The sequence below is a fragment of the Salmo trutta genome, chromosome 34, assembly GCF_901001165.1.
Source record: "Salmo trutta chromosome 34, fSalTru1.1, whole genome shotgun sequence".
Classification (NCBI taxonomy): Eukaryota; Metazoa; Chordata; class Actinopteri; order Salmoniformes; family Salmonidae; genus Salmo; species Salmo trutta.
The window spans coordinates 29708962-29719848 of record NC_042990.1 but is presented as its reverse complement, the minus strand read 5'-3'; the positions used below and the strand labels follow the sequence as shown (position 1 = coordinate 29719848).

The 10887-nt window shown below is 41.9% G+C and overlaps 1 protein-coding gene across 1 annotated transcript in view; it reads left to right on the top strand.

Moving 5' to 3' along the window:
• Window positions 1-646: 646 nt before the first annotated feature.
• LOC115173982 (tubulointerstitial nephritis antigen-like) overlaps window positions 647-10887 on the top strand; it is a 57212-nt gene continuing 46971 nt past the window's right edge. The window contains exon 1 of the mRNA XM_029732531.1: window positions 647-886. The gene's annotated coding sequence lies outside the window, so the exon portion shown is untranslated. The remainder of the gene's footprint in view (window positions 887-10887) is intronic.

Genomic DNA, 10887 nt, shown 5'->3' with positions numbered 1-10887 from the left:
AATGTAAAAACATTTGATTATACGAGACACAGTTTGCCAAAACATTTTGTGTTTGGATGCTACCTTTTACATGCACTGAAACACCAACAAGTGTTTTCACAACACTCTTAAAAACACAATGATTTAGATTGAAGAAACCCTTTGGGTGTTTCAGAGTACTTCCGTTCTGTTTTGATATAAATTCAGTGTATCAGAACACTTACATTGGGTTTACATTCGAACACCGTCTAAACTCTATATCTCAGCTTTGGCGCACTACTTTCATGGTTTTACTACACAATAATGGTGTTTTGAGTCTCTATTCTTTTGAAACTTTTGTGAGTGTAATGTTTACTGTTCATTTCACTTGTGTTTATTATCTATTCCACTTGGTTTGGCAAAGTAATCATGATTCCCATGCCAATAAAGCCAATTTAATTGATATATACTAAGGAGGAGACAGGGTGATAGGGCAGAGAGAGAGAAAGAGAGAGAGAGATAAAGCACATACTATGGTGATAGGGCAGAGAGAGAGAGAGAGAGAGAGAGAGAGAGAGAGAGAGAGAGCAAGAGAGATAGAGAGGGAGAGAGAGAGAGAGAGTGAGTGTGAAGGGGGTGGGGTGGAGAGAGTGAGAGAGGGAGAGGGTGAAGGGGGAGGGGAAGAGTGGCTTGTTCTTTCTCAGTGGCTGTATATAGAACTCAGTGGCTTAGGCTGACTATGTAGTGGCATTGTGAAAGAAGAGCGAGAGAGAGTGAGAGAAAGAGGGCACAGACTTTATCTACCTGGTGAATGAGTTACTGAGAGGAGAGAGCAGCAGGAAAGAATATCAGCTTTCACAGGACTGTGTTTTTCCATTGGATTACAAACAACAAGAGGGAGAGATATTTCACAGAACACACGTAGAAGGTAAGAATCCCTTTAATTGAACTCCTTCCCCTGTTACGTAGCTCTTTTCTAACTCCCTCTGATCCTCTCTCTCGTTCTGTGCCAGATCAGGCAGGTGCAGGTTTCAGGTCATAATCTATTGTTTTGGACAAATTTACACTTGGCTTGGATGGCTGTTTGGAAGTACTTTTGATGGTAAACCACTAAATAAACGATATGTTTACAAACTAGTTGGATTTCCTTGCTAGGCTAGTTTTATGATAGTGTATCTATAACAAGCACTTTGGTTCAGTTATATACAGGTTTCCTGATTCGATTCTGTGGATAGTTTGTTTCATGGTGTGGATTGGTCAGACGGACATGACAACAGTAATGTAACCCACATATAATACTAACATATGAGATTTGAATATGTGCCATAAAAATGTCTGAAAGTGTTGTGTACAGATTGTTATGTATCCTACATACTATGATTGCTGATAACTTTGTCTTTGGACTGTGTCTCCGTGCGCAGTGGCTTTGATGGCTTGCATATGTAGAGGCATCGTTTCATTTTTTTTTGTGCTGGGGGGGGGCTACAGCTGTCTACAGCACTGCAGCACTGTGCCATTCTGTATGTCTGAGGCGCTCCTGTGCCAGACTGGAACCAGACTGGACCCAGCAGACCACGTCATATTCACAGGGATTAGATACACAAGACAAAGCTGTCATCTACAAAAGGAAAGTTTGATTAGCAAGTAAGACCTCAGAGGACATATATTTACTAATCAATAGGTTTACTGATCATTGGGTTTACTGATCATTAGATTTACTGATCAATAGGTTTACTGACCATTAGGTTAACTGATCATTAGGTATGCTGATCGATAGGTTTGCTGATCGATAGGTTTGCTGATCGATAGGTTTGCTGAACGATAGATTTACTGATCAATAGGTTTACTGACCATTAGGTTAACTGATCATTAGGTATACTGATCAATAGGTTTACTGACCATTAGGTTAACTGATCATTAGGTTTACTTGGCTTAATCAAGAATGGACAGTATTTGCTGTATTTGCACCAGACAGGCCGTTTTCCTTTAAAATATCTATATTTTTTTGCCTTTTGCCTCAGACCGCCTCTTCTCCTCTCAGAGTTGGTCATTGTCTTCCCAAAGCATATGTATGTGAATGTTTCTAACAGATCATGTAGGGAAAACATGTGATATAATTTGCCCTTTGATTCGGTCATTCTGGTCACATGTCCATTTACAGTACATAGAGTTGACCTGTGATTTGTTGATGGTGGTGGTGATGGTGTTGATGGTAGTGGTGATGGGGCTGATGGTTTGTCTGTGTGTGCTTGTGTGTGTAGTTGGTGATGGTTTTGATGGTGGTTGGTGATGGTGATTGGTGATGGTGATGATGTTTATTGGTGATGGTATTGATGGTGGTTGATGATGGTGTTAATGTTTATTGGTGATGGATGGTGGTTGGTGATGGTATTGATGGTAGTTGGTGATGGTGATGATGTTTATTGGTGATGGTGGTTAATGATGGTATGTATTGATGGTAGTTGGTGATGGTGGTTGATGATGGTGTTGATGGTGGTTGGTGATGGTGGTTGATGATGGTGATGGTGGTTGGTGATGGTGGTTGGTGATGGTGGTTGATGGTGGTTGATGATGGTGTTGATGGTAGTGGTGATAGTGGTTGGTGATGGTGGGTGTGTCTTTACTGTGGAGTTTACTGCATAACTGTGCCTTTAGCTGGTGCACACACACACCATTATCAACCACCATCACTAACCACCATCCACAACCACCATCACCAACCACCATCAACACCATCACCACTACCATAAACACCATCACCATAACCATCAACACCATCATCACCACTACCATCATCACCAACTACCATCAACACCATCACCACTACCATCAACAACTACCATCAACACCATCACCAACCACCATCAACACCATCACCACTACCATCAACACCATCACCAACTACCATCAACACCATCACCAACCACCATCAACACCATCACCAACTACCATCAACACCAGTACCATCAACACCATCACCAATGACCATCAATACCAGTACCATCAACACCAGTACCATCCACACCATCACCAACTACCATCAACAACAACCATCAACACCATCACCGACTACCATCAATACCATCATCAACCACCATCACCACCACCATCCCCAACCACCATCAAATCAAATCAAATTTATTTATATAGCCCTTCTTATATCAGCTGATATCTCAAAGTGCTGTACAGAAACCCAGCCTAAAACCCCAAACAGCAAGCAATGCCATGCACCATGCTTCTAAACCTGCATTGCTTGCTGTTTGGGGTTTTAGGCTGGGTTTCTGTACAGCACTTTGAGATATCAGCTGATATAAGAAGGGCTATATAAATACATTTGATTTGATTTGAATGCAGATGTAGAAGCACGGTGGCTAGGAAAAACTCCCAAGAAAGGCAGGAACCTAGGAAGAAACCTTGAGAGGAACCAGGCTCTGAGGGGTGGCCAGTCCTCTTCTGGCTGTGCTGGGTGATTATAACAGTACATGGCTAATATGTTCAAACCTTCATAGATGACCAGCAGGGTCAAATAATAATAATCACAGTGGTTGTAGAGGGTGCAACAGGTCAGGCAACTTTGCCAAAGCACAGCCCCCTCACCACTAGAGGGATATCTTCAAACCACCAACTTACTATCCTGAGACAAGGCCGAGTATAACCCACAAAGATCTCCTCCACGGCACGACCCCGAGGGGGGCGGCAACCCGGGCAGGAAGATCACGTTAGTGACTCAACCCACTCAAGTGACACACCCCTCCTAGGGACGGCATGGAAGAGCACCAGTAAGCCAGTGACTCAGCCCCCTTAATAGGGTTTAGAGGCAGAGAATCACAGTGGAGAGAGGGGAACCGGCCAGGCAGAGACAGCAAGGGTGGTTCGTCGCTCCAGTGCCTTTCCGTTCACCTTCACACCCCTGGGCCAGACTACACTCAATCATAGGACTTACTGAAGAGATGAGTCTTCAATAAAGACGTAAAGGTCGAGACAGAGTCTGCATCTCTCACATGGGTAGGCAGACCATTCCATAAAAATGGAGCTCTATAGGAGAAAGCTCTGCCTCGAGCTGTTTGCTTAGAAATTCTAGGGACAATAAGGAGGCCTGGGTACATTTTTTTGCATCATTTTTGGACAGAAGGTTTCAGATTTTTGCAATGTTACGTAGATTAAAAAAAAGCTGTCCTTGAAACAGTCTTGATATGTTCGTCAAAAGAGATCAGGGTCCATCGTAACGCCGAGGTCCTTCACAGTTTTATTTGAGACGACTGTACAACCATCAAGATGAATTGTCAGATCCAACAGAAGACCTCTTTGTTTCTTGGGACCTAGAACTAGCATCTCTGTTTTGTCCGAGTTTAAAAGTAAAACATTTGCGGCCATTCACTTTCGTATGTCTGAAACACTGGCTTCCAGGGAGGGCAATTTTGAGACTTTTGGCAATTTTGGGACAAAACCCACTGAGTCGATGATGGCTTCGAAAGCCTTTTGGAGTGGGTCTATGGACTTTTCCATGTGAATATTAAAGTCACCCAAAATTTGAATATTATCTGCCATAACTACAAGGTCCGATAGGAATTCAGGGAACTCAGTGAGGAACGCTGTATATGGCCCAGGAGGCCTGTAAACAGTAGCTATAAAAAGTGATTGAGTAGGCTGCATAGATTTCATCACTAGAAGCTCAAATGACGAAAACGCAGTAATCTTTTTTGGTAAATAAAAATGTACTATCGTAAATGTCATCAACATCTCCGCCCTTGGGGGATGTGCAGGGAATATGGTCACTAGTGTAACCAGGAGGAAAGGCCTAATTTAACACAGTAAATTCATCAGGCTTAAGCCTTGTTTCAGTCAGGCCAATCACATCAAGATTATGATCAGTGATTAGTTAATTGAGTTTAACTGCCTTGGAGGTGAGGGATCTAACATTAAATAGCCCTATTTTGAGATGTGAGGTATCACAATCTCTTTCAATAATGACAGGAATGGAGGAGGTCTTAATTCCAGTGAGATTGCTAAGGTGAACACCGCCATGTTCAGTTTTGTCCAACCTAGATCAAGGCACAGACACGGTCTCAATGGGGATAGCTGAGCTGACTACACTGACTGTGCTAGTGGCAGACTCCACTAAGCTGGCAGGCTGGCTAACAGCCTGACCTGCACCCTATTTCACTGTGGAGTTAGAGCCCTGTCTATGTTCATAGATAAGATGAGAGCACCCCTCCAGCTAGGATGGAATCCGTCACTCCTCAACATAAACACCATCCCCAACCACCATCAACACCATCACCAACTACCATCAAGACCATCACCAACCACACACACACACACACACACACACACACACACACACACACACACACACACACACTTTTGCAGCTCACTGTTTATATGGCTATGGTAGATCATGTTTATCAAAATATACAGTACAATGCATATAAAAGACAGAGACACACACACACACATACATGGGCACACACAACTCAGTCACAAACACTTGTATAATTAAGCAATAAGGCACGAGGGGGTGTGGTATATTGCCAATATACCACGGCTAAGGGATATTCTGAAGCACGATGCAACACGTAGTCCCTGGATAGAGCCCTTAGCCGTGATATATTTGCTATATACCACAAACCCAGAGGTGCCTTATTGCTATTATAAACAAGCTACCAATGTAATTAGAGCAGTAAAAATAAATGTTTTGTCATACCCATGGTACATACTGTCAGCCAATCAGCATTCAGGGCTCGAACCACCCAGTTTATAATGTTGGTGTGTCTGGCTCTCCAACAAAGACTCCAGAGGATTCTGGAACACATCCACATGGACATGGAGAGAATCTTGACCACTCCTTAATAACCCAGCAGTTGTTGTTGATGTGTGTGTGTGTGTGTGTGTGTGTGTGTGTGTTATCCCTGATTAGCTCATGTTCCTTGGCTGAAGCTCAGTGGTGCTTGAACTCCCACATCTCACTGTCACCCTCTGCACAGCCATTGGACAGACAAACAATGGCCACCGTGTGTGTGTGTGTGTGAGAAAGTTACAAAGGTATACAGTTGAAGTCGGAAGTTTACATACACCTTAGCCAAATACATTAAACTCTGTTTTTCACAATTCCTGACATTTAATTCTAGTAAAAATTCCCTGTCTTAGGTCAGTTAGGATCACCACTTTATTTTAAGAATGTGAAATGTCAGAATAATAGTAGAGATAATGATTTATTTCAGATTTTATTTCTTTCATCACATTCCCAGTGGGTCAGAAGTTTACATACATTCAATTAGTATTTGGTAGCATTGCCTTTAAATTGTTTAACTTGAGTCAAACGTGTCGGGTAGCCTTCCACAAGCTTCCCACAATAAGTTGGGTGAATTTTGGCCCATTTCTCCTAACAGAGCTGGTGTAACTGAGTCAGGTTTGTAGGCCTCCTTGCTCGCACACGCTTTTTCAATTCTGCCCACAAATGTTCTATGGGATTGAGGTCAGGGCTTTGTGATGGCCACTCCAATACCTTGACTTTGTTGTCCTTAAGCCATTTTTCCACAACTTTGGAAGTATGCTTGGGGTCATTGTCCATTTGGAAGACCCATTTGCAACCAAGCTTTAACTTCCTGACTGATTTCTTGAGATGTTGCATCAATGTATCCACATAATTTTCCTGCCTCATGATGTCATCTATTTTGTGAAGTGCACCAGTCCCTCCTGCAGCAAAGCACCCCCACAACATAACGATGGTCATTATGGCCAAACAGTTATATTTTTGTTTCATCAGACCAGAGGACATTTCTCCAAAAAGTACGATCTTTGTCCCCATGTGCAGTTGCAAACCGTAGTCTGGCTTTTTTATGGCGGTTTTGGAGCAGTGGCTTCTTCCTTGCTGAGCGGCCTTTCAGGTTACGTCGATATAGGACTCGTTTTACTGTGGATATAGATACTTTTGTACCTGTTTCCTCCAGCATCTTCACAAAGTCCTTTGCTGTTGTTCTGGGATTGATTTGCACTTTTCGCACCAAAGTACGTTCATCACCTAGGAGACAGAACGCGTCTCCTTCCTGAGCAGTATGACGGCTGAGTGGTCCCATGGTGTTTATACTTGCATACTATTGTTTGTACAGATGAACGTGGTACCTTCAGGCATTTGGAAATTGCTCCCAAGGATGAACCAGACGTGTGGAGGTCTACACTTTTTTTCTGAGGTCTTAGCTGATTTCTTTTGATTTTCCCATGATGTCAAGGAAAGAGGCACTGAGTTTGAAGGTAGGCCTTGAAATACATCCACAGGTACACCTCCAATTGACTCAAATTGTGTAAATTAGCCTATCAGAAGCTTCTAAAGTAATGACATAATTTTCTGGAATTTTCCAAGCTGTTTAAAGGCACAGTCAACTTAGTGTATGTAAACTTCTGACCCACTGGAATTGTGATACAGTGAATTATAAGTGAAATAATCTGTATGTAAACAAACAATTACTTGTATCATGCACAAAGTAGATGTCCTAACCGACTTGCCAAAACTATACTTTGTTAACAAGAAATTTGTGGAGTGGTTGAAAAACTAGTTTTAATGACTCCAACCTAAGTGTATGTAAACTTCCGACTTCAACTGTAAATATTATACCCCCCCAAAATGCTAAACTCCTCTGTTATTGTAATGGTGAGAGGTCAGCATGTCTTGGGGGTATTGTATTTGTGTGTCTATAACTTTTTCACTCATCGTTATTCACGACTAATTCAGGACTATCCATAATCATGGTAGAATCCATATAAATGTAGAAGTGTTTAGAAACATTCTACTCTTATTTACAATAAAAGTGACTCTAAAATGCCAAAACATTGTTTACCATTAATTTCTATTGGGCACAAAATAATCTTAAACATAACCAAAACAAACAAGCAAATGCATCCAACAAGTTTGTGGAGTCCAAGCTTGATGTAACCATTGCATAATATGAATATCGGACCAAATACTAAACTTTGACTACTTTAATACACATAGGTGAAGTGGTCCCCTATAATAGGGGGACTATGTACAAAAAGTGATGTAATTTGTTAATGGTTCACCTGATATGGATAAAAATACACTAAAATTAAAGCTGACAGTCTGCACTTTAACTTCCTAGTCATTGTATCATTTCATATCCAAAGTTCTGGTGTACAGAGCCAAAACAACAAAAAATGTGTCACTGTCCCAATACTTTTGGAGCTCATATGGTCTGTAAGATAGGATAGAGAGTGAAGCATGCTCTTTGGGACATTTCCTGCAGTGTGACAGATTAGCTCTGACAGACAGCAGGAAGTTTGTCTGTTTCCGTGCCGACATGATAACATTATACTACGGTGTTGATAATTATGTCATGCCCCTCGTTTCTGACTGTGCCCTGATGGCATGTCCATTTAGATAAACAGTCACGTATAGCATTCAGTGCTATTTTAGTGTGGCCTCATCCATCAACGTATTATGCAATGAGACTCCAGAGAGCCATATCTATACCACTTAAAGGTTGCATCCCAAACGGCACACGAGTCCCTAGAAAATACAGTGAGTGAAAAAAGTATTTGATCCCCTGCTGATTTTGTACGTTTGCCCACTGACAAAGAAATGATCAGTCTATAATTTTAATGGTAGGTTCATTTGAACAGTGAGAGACAGAATAACAACAAAAAAATCCAGAAAAACGCATGTCAAAAATGTTATGAATTGATTTGCATTTTAATGAGGGAAAAAAGTATTTGACCCCTCTGCAAAACATGACTCAGTACTTGGTAGCAAAACCCTTGTTGGCAATCACAGAGGTCAGACGTTTCTTGTAGTTGGCCACCAGGTTTGCACACATCTCAGGAGGGATTTTGTCTCACTCCTCTTTGCAGATCTTCTCCAAGTCATTAAGGTTTCGAGGTTGACGTTTGGCAACTCGAACCTTCAGCTCCCTCCACAGATTTTCTATGGGATTAAGGTCTGGAGACTGACTAGGCCACTCCAGGACCTTAACGTGTTTCTTCTTGAGCCACTCCTTTGTTGCCTTGGCCGTGTGTTTTGGGTCATTGTCATGCTGGAATACCCATCCACGACCCAATTTCAATTCCCTGGCTGAGGGAAGGAGGTTCTCACCCAAGATTTGACGGCACATGGCCCCGTCCATCGTCCCTTTGATGCGGTGAAGTTGTCCTGTCCCCTTAGCAGAAAACCACCCCTAAAGTATAATGTTTCCACCTCCATGTTTGACGGTGGGGATGGTGTTCTTGGGGTCATAGGCAGCATTCCTCCTCCTCCAAACACGGCGAGTTGAGTTGATGCCAAAGAGCTCCATTTTGGTCTCATCTGACCACATCACTTTCACCCAGTTGTCCTCTGAATCATTCAGATGTTCATTGGCAAACTTTAGATGGGCATGTATATGTGCTTTCTTGAGCAGGGGGACCTTGCAGGCGCTGCAGGATTTCAGTCCTTCACGGCGTAGTGTGTTACCAATTGTTTTCCTGTTGACTATGGTCCCAGCTGCCTTGAAATCATTGACAAGATCCTCCCGTGTAGTTCTGGGCTGATTCCTCACCGTTCTCATGATCATTGCAACTCCACAAGGTGAGATCTTGCATGGAGTCCCAGGCCGAGGGAGATTGACAGTTCTTTTGTGTTTCGAATAATCACACCAACTGTTGTCACCTTCTCACCAAGCTGCTTGGCGATGGTCTTGTAGCCCATTCCAGCCTTGTGTAGGTCTACAATCTTGTCCCTGACACCCTTGGAGAGCTCTTTGGTCTTGGCCATGGTGGAGAGTTTGGAATCTGATTGATTGATTGCTTCTGTGGACACGTGTCTTTTATATAGGTAACAAGCTCAGATTAGGAGCACTCCCTTTAAGAGTGTGCTCCTAATCTCAGTTTGTTACCTGTATAAAAGACACCTGGGAGCCAGAAATCTTTCTGATTGAGAGGGGGTCAAATACTTATTTCCCTCATTAAAATGCAAATCAATTTATAACATTTTTGACATGTGTTTTTCTGGATTTTTTTGTTGTTATTCTGTCTCTCACTGTTCAAATAAACCTACCATTAAAATTATAGACTGATCATTTCTTTGTCAGTGGGCAAACGTACAAAATCAGCAGGGGATCAAATACTTTTTTCCCTCACTGTAGAGCACTACTTTTGAGCTACAGGCCCTGGTCAAATGTAGTGCATTTTATATGCAATAGGATGTAATTTGGGACAGACACAGTCTAACAATGTCTCTGACTTGAAGCAAATGAAATACAGTTACAATATAGGGCAGTTGAATGTTTGTAGCTTTACCTAACCCTTCTATCCATCATACACACGTGTAAATATAGGTGTGCATTGTCCAAATTGAAATATCACATTCTTTGTGTGCTATAGATTTAATTTGAAAAGTAGTAGCATTTTTAGGGCTATGTAGAGAGGTCGCTTGAAATTTTAACTCATGTCAAAGCTACATAGTTTACAAAGCGATATGTTCCATACTTATTGATAATAAACACTTTTTACATACAAAGGTGCTATGTTACTATTCTTATTAGTTCTTCTGAAATAATCTATACCCACATGACAGGCTTATTCAACAAAAATCTAATTAAACACAGTAAGAGGATAAAATAAATTCAGTACTTCAATCATCAGTTGCTCACAGTAGGTTCACCCTTTAAATCAAATCAAATATGTTTTTGTGTGCTATCACAGTTAGTTGATATTTTAGATACACTTTATGACCCTGTTGAAGGTTGTGAGTGGATTGTTTAATAAAAGGACCAGATTAACCTGTGTGTTATCACGTGGGTTGGTTGATATTTTGGTCTTGCTGCCAGAGTCCACTCAAAGTTCACTGTGACCGTGTGAATGGAAACGTTGCCAAGTAGGCATACAACTCAGGCCTCCTGCTCCTCCTCCTCCTGCTTCTCCTCTTCCTCCTCCCCTGCTCCT